This window comes from Saccopteryx bilineata, chromosome 2 (genome assembly GCF_036850765.1).
Source record: "Saccopteryx bilineata isolate mSacBil1 chromosome 2, mSacBil1_pri_phased_curated, whole genome shotgun sequence".
Lineage (NCBI taxonomy): Eukaryota > Metazoa > Chordata > Mammalia > Chiroptera > Emballonuridae > Saccopteryx > Saccopteryx bilineata.
Genome location: NC_089491.1, coordinates 113,299,530 through 113,313,837, shown reverse-complemented (window position 1 = coordinate 113,313,837; position 14,308 = coordinate 113,299,530). Strand labels below are relative to the sequence as shown.

General features: G+C 41.0%; 1 protein-coding gene across 4 annotated transcripts in view; it reads right to left on the bottom strand.

The window, feature by feature from the left end:
• FRS2 (fibroblast growth factor receptor substrate 2) overlaps window positions 1-14,027 on the bottom strand; it is a 118,905-nt gene extending 104,878 nt beyond the window's left edge. For 2 of the 4 annotated variants that reach the window (XM_066257641.1, XM_066257644.1), the window contains exon 1: window positions 13,896-14,027. The gene's annotated coding sequence lies outside the window, so the exon portion shown is untranslated. Of the gene's footprint in view, window positions 1-13,323; window positions 13,366-13,895 lie in introns of those variants that run through there. The other 2 variants (XM_066257642.1, XM_066257643.1) reach the window with 2 other exon arrangements.
• Window positions 14,028-14,308: the final 281 nt, after the last annotated feature.

The following is a 14,308-nucleotide window of genomic DNA, read 5'->3' as shown; positions in this document are numbered from 1 at the left end:
TCTTCATGGAAAACTGTTACATAAAGAAATGCACTCTGAAATTAGAACAATGAAGTACCTTTTCCACCTACTAAGTTGGTGGTAGGGGGAGTAACACTAATATTCAATCTAACAAGGATACAGTGAAATAGTACTAACAGAACCATCCTTTTGAAAAACAATTTTTTAAAATTTTTATCTACTGATTTAGCAAGAGAGGAAGGGAAAGAGAAAGAGACGGGAACAATGATCTTTTCCTGTATGTGTTCTGACCAGGGGTTGAACTGGCAACCTATGGGGCAGTTCTTTAGGGCAATGCTCTAAACCAGTGGTCCCCAACCTTTCTTGGGCCATGGACCGGTTTAATGACAGAAAATATTTTCACGAACCGGCCTTTAGGGTGGGACGGATAAATGCACAAAATAAAATTATGCAACCGGAGTAAAAACTGTGGTATTTTTAAATATAATTGTCAAACTTACGAGACAAGCGTCAAGAGTGAGTCTTGGATGTAACAGAAGGAATCTGGTCATTATTTAAAAAGAAAACATCTTTCAGACTTAAATATAAATAAAACGGAAATAATGTAAGTTATTTATTCTTTCTCTGCAGACCAGTACCGGTCCGCGGCCCAGAGTTTGGGACCACTGCTCTAAACAACTGAGCTATCAGGCCAGGGCTGAGAAACAATTTAACCAAATGTTTCAAGACTAACCAAACCTCTTCCGCTCAGTATCACAAATCTGGGAATCTGCCCTAGGAAATAACTAAAAATACGAAGAAGTCTATATGCTCAAAGATGTTTTCTGCAACATTCCTTATAATATCAAAAATTAAATATGATGGTGACAGAGAACATACTTTAATATGTTAAGTTTTAAAAGAGCAGCAAACAAAATTGAACATATACTATAATGACATAAAATTTTATATGGAAAAAGCTGTAAAAAACTCCAAAATAATGACTACATTTGTTTCCTCTAACCTTTTAAAAATGTTATTTTACTTTAGAACTAAAACAATTATATATATATTTAAATATGCATCTCAAAAGGTTATATACTGTGTGATTTCATTCATACAACCTTCTCAGAATGGCAAAACTAGTAGTGGAGTATGTGTGTGAATACACAGGGAACACTAGAAAGTTTTTTATTGTGGTAGTAATTACACAAAACTATACATGGAATAAAATTTCAGCCATACACAGCCATATCCACAGAAATGAAGGTTTAAAAAACAGTTATATAAGCCCTGGCCAGTTGGATCAGCAGTAGAGCATCGGCCCAGCATGTGGAAGTCCCGGGTTCAATTCCTGGTTATGACACATTGGAAAAGCAATCAACTGCTTCTCCACCCCTCCCCCTTCTATCTCTCTCTCCCTCCCGCTCTCTCTCTCCCTCTCCTACAGCCATGACTCAGTGGTTTGAGAGAGTTGTTCCTGGGTGCTGAGGATGGCTCCATGGCCTCGCCTCTGGTGCTAAAATAGCTCGGTTGCCAAGCAATAGAGCAGTGGCTCCACATGGGCAGAGCATCCCTTGGTAGGAGGTTTGCTGGGTGGATCCAGGTTGGGGAGCATGCAGGAGTGTCTGTCTCCCAGCCTCTTACTTAATTAAAAAAAAAAAAGTTATATATATATAACTTTTATAAAAACTATATATATATAGTTTTTAGTCTAGTTAACAGTAATGTACCAATATCAATATCTGGATCTCATATTGTATGATTGCTACATAAGATATCACCACCGGGGAAACTGAGTGAAGAAGATGTAGGGCCATACTACTTCTGCAACGTCCTGGGTCTCTATCTCAAAAGAAAAATTAAAAACAAAGACCAAAAATAACATGCATTTGCATGTATAATATTAAGCTTTCTTTTGAGGGGGTGGGAGATAAAGGAATGCAAAATGAACCATGTAATATGTTATAACTTCCAAGGCACTACAACCCACTAACTATTCACAAAACCCTATAGGAAGCAAATGGTAGTCTTTAGATTGAACATAATTTACTTAGGTCAGGTTTGAATAAAAGGCTTCAATTTAATATCAGTCAATTTTCAGAATATGCTTAATTGAATAGTTTTGAATCTCAAATCCGCTACTTATATAATCCATTAAGCAATACCCATCAGAATTTTCTCCCTTGCCAGAAAAGTTTCAACAAGTATAAATAATATTTTTCTTAAATATATTCAATTTAAATATATAAATAATACAAAAGGATATTACAGTTTGCCTCTGGACTGTGCTACATGACAGCAACCACATCTATCTCAATTCACCATTTTAACCTCAAAGACTTCATGTTTATGAGATTCTAGTAGGCTCCCAATGACTATTTACTGAATCATCTAGTCAATGGATGAATTCAGGTTCTAGCTAAAAATTCACTGACCAAATTCCTCCAGCTTTAACTGAGAATGGAAGGTAGAAGGAAAGAAAAAAAGGGTAAATTTGGATAGGGTCCAGCTTCTACCAATTTACCAGGACAAAAACGACATCTGTCAACATTACACCCTAGTATCAATTCAAAAGTTGACCTCCAGAAAACCTTAAATCATTTCCTCGGATCACCCACATCTTAAAGCCATGTCTAGAAAAAGAACTGAGCCAGTATCAGAAAACCTGCCTCACTAATTTTGATTACATAATGCTTTCAAGAAAGCCAAATTTTCTTTGCTACGTGCACATCCATCAACTTTTTTATCTGAAAAATATTAGCTTGTTATACAAAGTATGAAAGACCCCTTCCCACATGACCTTTAAGCTCTCAGCAGCAATATATATTATATATACATATACGTTACGTATTATGACTATATTCATATCTAAATATAAAATATATAAGTAATGCAATTATATTAGACCCACTATCTTTTAAGACACTTAAGTCAAACAGCAACTCACGACTATATTTATTCATTCAACAGTTCAGGTAGTGACAATATAACAATGAACAATGTCTGACCAGGCAGTGTTGGTCTGGGACGCGGAGGTCCCAGGTTCAAAACTCCAAGGTCGACGGCTTGAGCATGGGTTCATCCAGCTTGAGTGCAGGCTCAGAGCACAGGGTCACCACCTTGACTGTGGGATCATAGACATGACCCCATGGTCGCTGGCTTGAAGCCCAAAGGTCGCTGGCTTGAACGCAGGCTTGAGCACAGGCTCACCAGCTTGGGCTCAGGGTTGTCAGCTTAAGCGTGGAATCATAGACATGACCCCATGGTGGCTGGCTTGAGCAAGGGGTCAATGGCTCAGCTAGAGCCCCCAGACAAGGCACATATAAGAAAGCATTCAATGAACAACCAAAGTGCCACAACTATGAATTGATGCTTCTCATCTCTCTCCCTTCCTGACCTTGTCTGTCACCTCACCTCAAAATAAAATAAAATAAAATAAACAACATAAATTGTGCCTAAGTTTACAGTCTGTCTAGTAAGTTAAAAGGCAACTACAGCTAGTAAAAAAGAATCTTAAGAAAACCAGGGTGGTGCAGTGGGTAGAGAATGCTGCAGTGGATAAAGAATGCTGAGGTCGCTGGTTTGAAAACATGGGCTTGCCTGGTCAATACACATACGACAAGCAATCAATGAACAACTAAAGTGAAGCAACTATGAGTCGATACTTCTTGCTCCCGTGCCCCATAAAAGCAATAAATAATAAATAAATAAATAAGAACAGTCTTAAAAAAGGAACTAAATAAAACTTCTAGAAATAGAAAAACAATACATAAAATTTTTAAAAACTCAATGAACATTATCTAAAACATAGGCAAACTTTGAGGACACTATGTTAAGTGAAATAAATCAGACACAAAAGAACAAATATTGTATGATTCACTTACATGAGGTACCTAAAATAGTCAAATTCACAAAAACAAAGTAAAATAGTTATTGCCAGAGGTTGGTAGAAAGGAGAATGGGGAATTAGTAAACATAAGTGGTAAGAAATATAAAGGGCTTCAAAGATGCTGACAGTGTTCTATTTCCTATGCTAATTAGAGGTGTATGGTAGTTCATTTTATAATTATGTAAACTACATTAATTACATTATATGCTTTTGTAATAAAAGTAAATTTTAAAAATCAACAAACACAAAGGCATGTGGCAAGGGCTAAAGGGACCACATATACAGTACAGCAATGGGCACACAATGCAATGTACAGATCAGGGGTCGGGAACCTTTTTGGCTGAGAGAGCCATGAACGCCACATATTTTAAAATGTAATTCCAAAAAAAAAAAAAAGTAATTTCGTGAGAGCCATACAATGACCCATGTACGTTATGCACTAACCAATAAAAATTTGGTGTTAGCCCTGGCCGGTTGGCTCAGCGGTAGAGCGTCGGCCTAGCGTGCGGAGGACCCGGGTTCGATTCCCGGCCAGGGCACACAGGAGAAGCGCCCATTTGCTTCTCCACCCCTCCGCCGCGCTTTCCTCTCTGTCTCTCTCTTCCCCTCCCGCAGCTGAGGCTCCATTGGAGCAAACATGGCCCGGGCGCTGGGGATGGCTCCTTGGCCTCTGCCCCAGGCGCTAGAGTGGCTCTGGTCGCAACATGGCGACGCCCAGGATGGGCAGAGCATCGCCCCCTGGTGGGTAGAGCGTCGCCCCACGGTGGGCGTGCCGGGTGGATCCCGGTTGGGCGCATGCGGGAGTCTGTCTGACTGTCTCTCCCTGTTTCCAGCTTCAGAAAAATACAAAAAAAAAAAAAAAAAAAAATGGAAAAAAAAAAAAAAATTTGGTGTTGTCCCGGAGGACAGCTGTGATTGGCTCCAGCCACCTGCAACCATGAACATGAGCAGTAGGAAATGAATGGATTGTAATACATGAGAATGTTTTATATTTTTAACATTATTTTTTTTACTAAAGATTTGTCTGTGAACCAGATGCAGCCATCAAAAGAGCCACATCTGGCTTACGAGCCATAGGTTTCCAACCCCTGGTATAGATGATGTGTCATAGAGATGTACACCTGAAATCTGTGTGATCCTATGGACCAATGTCACATCATTAAATTTAATTTTTTAATTAAAAAATCAAAACAAAAGAAACCATAATTAAATGACCAATGATCACTCCCTAAAAAATCTAGAATACTTCACAAAACTAGGTCTTTGAAAGTGAAACAGGCCCTAGTCAGTTTGCTCAGTGGTCAAGTGCTGGCCCAGCATGTGGATGTCCCAGGTTGATTCCCAGTCAGAGCACAAGGGAGAAGCAACCATCTGCTTCTCCACTCCTCCCCTTACCCCTCTTCTCTCTCTCTCTGTCTCTCTCTCTCTCTTCCTCTTCTGAAAAATTCATATAAATTTTTAAAAATAAAACCCTACTGGCATCATCAAATGTCCCACTAATGTAACTATAGAACCAGCTCAAACTGGTCCTATCCTGTTTCTAACAAGACCCAGAACCAAAGTTTAAATCTTGGATACACCACTTGTGAACACTACTCATGAGTAACACTTGTGGAACCCTTAACTGTTCCTCCCCTCACCCCACCCCCAAGAACCAAAAGAACACAGACACAACCAGAACCGGAACACAGAACCCTTTGAGAAGCCAACGGTCCCTTGTCCAGGAAGATCTGGTGCTGCAATCCCTGAAATCTTGCCCCAAACCTGGGTGGGGGAGATAGATTTGAGGCTTGCCTTTTGGCTTCTTGCCCAGTCAACCTCGCAATATAAGCTTTTTCTTTTCTCAAGGGCACATGAGGTGCCATTGTATTGGCTTATGCCCGTGGGGCAGTGAGCTCATGCTGAGTAACACAGCAAGACTGTATCTCTAGACCTCTAAGCAAGCATATCACTCATTTCTGCCATTCATAGTCCTTTGTAAGAAAAAGTTAAGTACTGTTACAATGAGTGAATTCTATACTTTTTTGATGAGAAACAATATTATTCAACAAAATTCTTTAAAGGAATAACATCCGTAAAGCCCTAGCTGAGTGGTACAGTGGATAAAGCGCTGTACCAGCACTGTGGTCACAGGTTCGATCCTGGGTCAGGGCACATATCAGAAACAACCAATCAAGTGCACAACTAAATAGAACTAAGTGGAACGAATGGATGCTTCTCTCTCTTGCTTGCTCTCTCTCTCTCTCTCCCCGTCCCTCCCTTTCTCCTTTTCTCTTTCTCTCTCAAATCAATGGGGGAAAAAAATCTTTAAATGTCTAAAAAAAATGAAAAATAACATCCTTAATATCTAAAGCAGCAAACTTCCAGTTTTATTTAAAACTAAATGACAGAGGGCCTAAGCTATTTCAACCTAACATGAACATTTTGCTTTAGGGAGTCATACATTTCTATATAATTCTATAACACTCCCAATTTTCAAAATTACCTAACCAAAAACACTCAAAGGAAACAAATGTTAAGCCTTAACTTAACAGTCACTTAGGCGAGGCTGCACCTAAGTCCCCCCACACTCACACACTCTAAGTGAACCAGGGAGTCAATAAGCTTCTCATACAACTGAATGCAATTTCAATAAAGGCTTATGCTAATAATTGGTTTGTGTCCCCAGGAGGGACCTCTGTGGCTCCACTTACATAACCCATTACGCAAACTGCTGAACTATTCCTTCTCTAGAAAGCATTTTGAATACTGATATTTGTACAAGGTTTACTTGCTATGCTAAATAAAGTTTTTCTTGCAGTAGCTTCAAGGATCACTCCTGCAGAAGAGGTGAAAAGGAAAGCCAATTTCTGACTCTACTATGTCAAAGGCAAGTTATTTATCTTGTTGACTAATCAACAGAGTAATGACTAACAGCAGCACCCGCAGGCGGCCTCCACAGTTCGCCAGCTTCCTCCTGGGACTCTGGTTGAGAAACAAAGCCTTAAACAAGTAATTTGGAGCAACTTGTTTGAACTCTACTGAAAACAATCTGAACTGTCCCTTGAAATGTGCTATAAGTAGTGTAAAACTTAACAAAATTAAATTCAATGGTGGTGAGAATCACAATACAGTCCCTGTCCTGTAGGGTAATACAAGGGCAGACCACCACAAACCGAACTTGAATATGCATTAATATGTTGGTTGAGTATTCTCCCTGAAATCCCTGGTTCTGTTGAAACCAAGATTATCAAATTTCACAGAACCATCATCTTAAAAAAAAAAATCAAAGGTGCCGGCCCTGGCCGGTTGGTTGGCTCAGTGGTAGAGCGTCGGCCTAGCGTGCAGGGTTTGATTCCCGGCCAGGGCACACAGGAGAAGCGCCCATCTGCTTCTCCACCCCTCCCCCTCTCCTTCCTCTCTGTCTCTCTCTTCCCCTCCTGCAGCCAAGGCTCCATTGGAGCAAAGATGGCCCGGGCACTGGGGATGGCTCTGTGGCCTCTGCCTCAGGCGCTAGAGTGGCTCTGGTCGCGACATAGCGACGCCATAGCGACGCCCCGGAGGGGCAGAGCATCGCCCCCTGGTGGGCGTGCCAGGTGGATCCCGGTCGGCGCATGCGGGAGTCTGTCTGACTGTCTCTCCCCGTTTCCAGCTTCAGAAAAATACAAAAAAAAAAAAAAAAAAAAAAAAAAAAAAAATCGAAGGTGCCAACTTTATTTTGCCAAGGACATTTAAAAAGAAAATAACTACCACCCTGGCCAGGTTGCTCAGTAGACAATGCATCCACCCAGCCTACCAGAGGTCACAGGTACAACACCCCCGCATCCACATACTCCCATCAAGGTACTAGGAGAGGCAATCAATGAGGACACAATTAGGTGGAACAACTAAGTGAAATGAGTTGATGCTTCTCTATTTGTCTCTATTCCCCCCTCCTTCTTCTCTCTCAAATCAGTGGGAAAAAAAGAAAACTACCAATTACCATCACCATTAGTTTATAAAATAAGTACTATGCTTATTAAGCCCTGGCCAGATAGATAGCTGTTGGTTGGAGCGTCATCCCAGAGCGCAGAGGTTGCCAGTTCAAACCCTGGTCAGGCCACATACAGGAGCAACTCAATGTTCCTGTCTCTCCCTACCTCTCTCAAAAAGAAATAATATGCTTACTACAAAAAAGGTGAAAGATAATTTTAGAAAAAAATTATTTTAAATTCAACAGATTTAGCTTTATGAAAAGCTAATTGACGTCAGACAAGTGAAAACTTTGTCATGAACTGACACCACTCCATACAGTACACAGCATTCGGCACAGGTCTAAGCAGCCAGCTCCCACTTGGAAAAAGAAAGCAACAGTAGGACATGCCCAAACAAAATATTAACCTATTCAATAACGAGGAAATAGTTTAGGGACTCTCCTGAGGCTGGAGACCAAGAATTAGACACAGGTCTGTCTAATTCAAGTCAGAGTTCCTAACCATTATACCAAGTTTCCTCTAATATTCTTCCAGTGCTATAAAGATCCACCCTAATCCAATCACCTTTGTGACCAATGAGAACCAAGGAATTTCTAAGACAGCTGGCAGGAGTGAGAGGTGTACTCCCTAGCCATCATTCAGACTGAAGCTAAATGGAACTCCTGACCTTTGCCTCATTACTACCAGGCTCACTACAACTAAGCCAACCAGCCCAGACAAAGCACACACAAACCCCCTGCCTCCAACAACACTGACGCAGGACTCTTAGGACATTCCTAAGTGCCTGTGATATAGTGAAAAACGTATTCCTGAAGAACAAAATGATTAATTTCAAGAAGAAAATAAATACTTCCATGGTAACTCAGTCTAAAATTAATAAACTTACCCTCAAAAAAGTTACAATGGTAAACCTCATTTCGCAAACTATTACAATCTTTTATATATTAATATACAGATTCACCCTATTTAAATATCTAAACAGAAAACCACACAAAATTCTATAAATCTATAGTTTCCAAATTAAAATAAATTTATATATGTATCATTATATGATAGTTAAAAGTATCTTATCATTCTATCCAAGATAATCAGAACATTAAAGACAAAACTATTCATGTTAATCAAAAGTATTTACTAAAGAGAGTTAGAAGAAAAATATGTAATTAAATACTATTTTCTATGAAAGGCACTATAAGCAGCCAGTAGTAATAGGAGGCACAAAAGCTATCTTTGAGTATTTAGAGGTTCTTAACACTGAAACCAAAACTGAAAGTCATACATATAAGTAAACAGAATACTATATCAGAAATTTGCTTACAAATCAAATCCTCACATATCACTTGCATGCCAGTGTCCAAAAGAAACAACAATAGCTCTTAATGTAACCAAAGACTGATAGTCTAGACCCAATGAGTGAGAAATAGTTTGCTGTCCCTAAAACAGGGCAATAGTAACTTAGTATTCTTGATAGCAATGGCAAGAAAATTTTATTCTCAATTGGATTTTCAATGATCAGCTTCTCTCTATACCATCTGAACCTGCAATGTAAGGGAGCAGTACACAGATTATCAAGTTTTTTACCCACTATATAAAGTTATCTATTTAGTGTCTTTTCTTTCTGTTTTTTAAACAGATGCCATCTAGTCTTGGCTGAGAAGCTCAGTTGGTTAGAGCATCTTCCCAATATGCCAAGTTTGGGGGTTTGATCCCCGGTCAGGGCACATACAAGAATCAACCAATGAGTGCATAAGTCAGTGGAACAACAAATCAGTGTTTCTCTCCCCTTTATCTCTCTCTTGAGAAATCAACAAATATTTTTTAAAGTTTTTTTCTTTCTCCTCTAAACTCTTAATTCTTGTATCTCTTTATGTAGACTCAGCTACTAGTGCATGCATTGTATTACTGTCTGCCCATGTTTAATATATGCCAAGCACTGCCCTCTCAACAGCTACAAACCCACATTTCCAAAAGCTCCTGGGCATTTCCAGGGCTTGGCAAGTAAATAAAAAAAGTTAACATATTCAAAACTGACCTCATTATGCATCCCATTGCCCGTTTTTCTAGTAATAGTACCACCACAGCCATCACTCACACTTAAAATGAATATAGCCTTCAACTTCCACTTCTCCAAACAATCCCTCCTCCATCCACCTACTAAATCATCCCAATGCCATTACACTTGCCCAGTATTTATACTACTGTTGACCCCTGAGCAATGTGGGAGTTAGAGACACCGATGACCCCCGCAACAGTGGAAATCTATGTGTAACTTTTGACTCTCCAAAAACTTAATAGCCAACTGTTGACCAGAAGTGTTACCAATAACATACACATCTGATTAACATACAGTGTGAGGCAAAAGAAGGTTTATAGTTATGAGTATGTGAAAGTTTATTCTTGTATCATTATTTATTCTATTATTTTCCATACAAACAACTGTAAACCTATTTTTGTCCCACCCTGTGTATTTTGTATGTTATATGTATTATATGCAGTATTCTAACAATAAAGTAAGCTAGAGGAAAGAAAATGCTATTAAGAAAATTTACATCTACAGTACTGTACGTATTTATTGAAAAAAAATCCATATATAAATGGCCCCACGCAGTTCCAACCCATGTTTTTTTTTTTCAAGGATCAACTATTGAAAGTCAGCTTTCTACAACAAAAAATTCTACACACTACACTTTTAGACCTTAGTAGTTTTTCATTACCTCCCAAATGCTGAAGTCCTAACTATAGGCATTTAAACATATTCCAGTTCCAAATTAAATTCCAACCTCACCTCTTATTCCCCAAAATGAACCTTATATTCTAGGTAATCTGGTCCACTAACTTTTCTCAGAATACACCATGATCTTGTATTGGAAAGTCTTCTTTATTTACCTATTACCAACCCCTAAATTTTCGTCTTAAAAAAGTCTTACCGCTGCAATGTTGAACTCAGGCTACCAGTTTATTTGGAGGTAGCATGACGAAGGGGAAACACACATGCTTTGGTATCAGGCAGACCTGGATTCAAATTAAGATTTTGTTACATTTTAGTTATGTAGTCCCCAAATAGAGAGCCTAGTGCTCACTTAGTGCTCAATAAATAATAGCTCTCCAGAGCTAACTTCAGAAGTGTCACTACCTGCCCTCTGGTGGTACAGTGAGTAAACCACTGACCAGGAATGCTGAGGCTGCAAGCTGGAAATCCCCAGCTTGCCCAGTCAAGGCACAAACTGAAAGCAACTACTGCAAGTTGATGCTTCCCGCTCCTCCCCACCCTTCCTCCTCTTTCTCTTTCTTCTCTTATCTAAAAAATAAATAAAATCTTAAAAAAAAAAAAAGTACTACTATACCTCCACCACTCCCCATAATTACTCCAGTTAAAAATGAGGTCTTGGCTGGTTGGCTCAGCAGTAGAGTGGCAACCCAGCATGTGGAAGTCCCAGGTTCAATTCCTAGTCTGGGCACACAGGAGAATTGATCATCTGCTTCTTCACCACCTCCCCCTTCTCTCTCCCTCTCTCTCTCTCTCTCTCTTTCGATTCGAGCACATCAGTCCTGGGCACTGGGGATGGCTCCTTGGAGTCTCTACCTCAGGCACTAAAAATAGCTCCCTTGCGAGCATCAGCCCCAGACGGGGGTTGCTGGGTGGATCCCAGTGGGGTGCATATGGGAGTCTGTCTATCTTCTCTTCTCTCACTTAAAAAATAAATGAACCCATTATCCTTTCATACAACTGCAAACTTTAGGTCAAACCTTTTTATTTACCTATACTTCTTTATGTTGTAAAGTTTTATGCAGACATCTTACATCTCTTTCTAGATTTCAGTTTTCTAAAAACCAAAGACTTAATCCTTGTATCCTATATAGCCTAATAATGATTTTCATGAAGCACACACCACCACTTCCAATTAGAAAAATTGTTTAATATGTTTAAACAATACAATTCATCTCTTCATGATTTCTGACACACCTTAGAAAATTATTGCCAAACCATGAATCTTATTTGTTAGGGTTGTATCTTTATTTGCTCCTACATGGTTGTCTAACATAGAAAATGTTCAATATTAGTTGAATTTATTTGAATAATATAATTCACAATACAATGTTCAGTATCTATTTTTTTCCACTGACTTGACAGATAAAGAAAGGGAAAGAGAAAGAGAAGGATCAACTGGTTGTTCGACTTACTTGGTCCATTCAGTTGTGCACTCACTGGTTGCTTCTCACATATGCCCTGACAGGAGATGGAGCCCACAACCTCAGTGTGCTGGGATAATGCTCTATCCACTGAACCACCCAGCCAGGGCCTCAATATCTATTGAACTGACTGGAACACAATAAAATTTACAATATCTAAGGCTATCTGATTTTCTCCAAATATCTTTTTCTGCTATTACAATTCTTGAAATATTTCCCTTCAAAACACATTAACATCAGTACGGATCCATAACCATATCTAACATGACTCATTTTCCACATTCTCTTAATTACAATATTCCAACTATATGCTCTAAACAACCACTTCAAATGGCTAAGGAGTTACAGTTTCTATTTAACTGTAAATGCTGAGCAATTATACTTCCCTCCACAATCTTTTCCAAAAACTTAAAAAAATCTCAAACCTTTGCTTGTTGAAGATCAATAACCCTGAAATAAATTTTCTTTTGCACAGGAGAGCTCACTGACCTTGTCTCTTCAGTCTATTTTCCCTAATTCCTATTACCAATCTCCCCTGCCAGTGCTGGGAGGAGAAAGAGTGAGATAATAACCCAAAAACCTACAGTATAAGTCCTAATATAAGCACAGATAAGAAATGTAGGAAAGTGTCACTTGCATCACAAAGGTGGTTTGTGTACACTCCACATTGCAAAAACATTGGTCATCTGCTGATAGTCATAATCTGCAGTAACTGCATTCTCTCATGATCATAAATGAAAAATCACTATTAAATGTGGAAAACCCTTACTTCCTACAAACCTTTCAGCAGTAGTTTATTATCTAAAATCTGTTCATTAAAAATACCTACATTACTTTCTCCTTTAGGAAATTCTCCATTTATCCAAGCTAAACATTTCGTAATTTAAGGGATTTTTAAAAAATAATAAATAAAACAAATCACCTCTGCCCACCTGTATGAACTCTGCATTGCAGCAACAGCTATAACAGTATAAGGAAATTCTCAGGAGTTAGAGAACAATTCTTCTTTTAAAGTTAAGGAAAATGACAGTTTCAAATATGAAGATATGTATACAAACTTGGGGGAAGGGAAAGAGAGTGTAATACCGTAATTCCCCAGCCCTCTGCAACCCATTCGTGCAACAACCGCAGACTGAACACATCATACAACTGTGACTTCAAACAGCCACAGGAATCAGGAATACAAGTTAGAGAATATCATCAGTTTTTTACGTCTGCAGGAAAATTAAGAAACAATCTGAACCGATCGTCCTCAAGTTGTTTATTTTAAGAAGTGACTTTAACAACAGCTTGAGCAAGCTTTCCAGTCACTAAAGATTATGGGACGCACGCTAGCTCCATACTGACCTGTCCAGAACCGATCCCAAGCGCAGTCCAAATCGATCCCGGGCAACCCCTAAACGCCTCCGGATGAAAAGCTTTGCATAAAATCCCCGGCCCCTACCCATGCATCGCCCCGCCCTGGGACTGAGGAGGCAACACCTCTGGGACACAGGCTAATTACTGAGGCCGAAGGCAGACCCAAAGGACGAAAAAGTCGGGAACTGGGTCCCAAGATTGAGTCTGGTGTCCAAGTTCCCAGCCCCACCCAGGTCGGACACAGAAAACCAAATCCCGCAGGCAGCGCGAAGATTTGGGGGAGCTGAAAAGAGGGGATCGGGTGGACCGCGGCCCAGCCCATCCCCATTCTCCGGTCCCAAAAGCAACCCCATCCCCGGCTCCGCCCCGCCCACCCCACGGCCCCGCCGCTGGCTCCTTCCTGCCCCGTGGGGTCGGCAGTCCGCGGCGGCCGACAGCCCCCTTCCCGAGCCCCGACAGCCCAGCCCGCAGCCCGCAGCCCGCAGCGGGCAGCGGGGGCCCGAGAGCGCCAGCACCGACAGGGCCCGCAGCCGTCCCAGGCCGTTCCCCCGGCCACTCACCGTCGGCCCGGGCGCTGGGAGGGGTCAAGGCGCCGGCCGGCGGATCCCCAGGCTCCGATCCTGCCAGGAGCCACTGCTCCGAGGCGACCGAGCCTCAGTGGTTGTGCCTACAAGGCCCAAACCTTGGAAAAGTACTTCCGGGGGAGCGGGCGAGGGAAGAGTTTTGGCACCGGAACTGCTCGCGGGCTAGAGCGACCACGGCCTCCCGGACCCGGCGGGGCGGGGTCTCTCCCGCTGGGCGCTCGCAGGTCCGCCCCCAGACTCGTCCAGTGCTCCTTCTGCCCCGCGGCCTCTGGGTTTCCCAGGCTGCCGCTGCTCTTCGGCTTGTTGCATTCCAGCCACCTAATTTTACGTAGGAGAAAACCGAAGCTCGGAAAATTTAGATGACAGGGGCCCAGCCTATACCCCCGGCC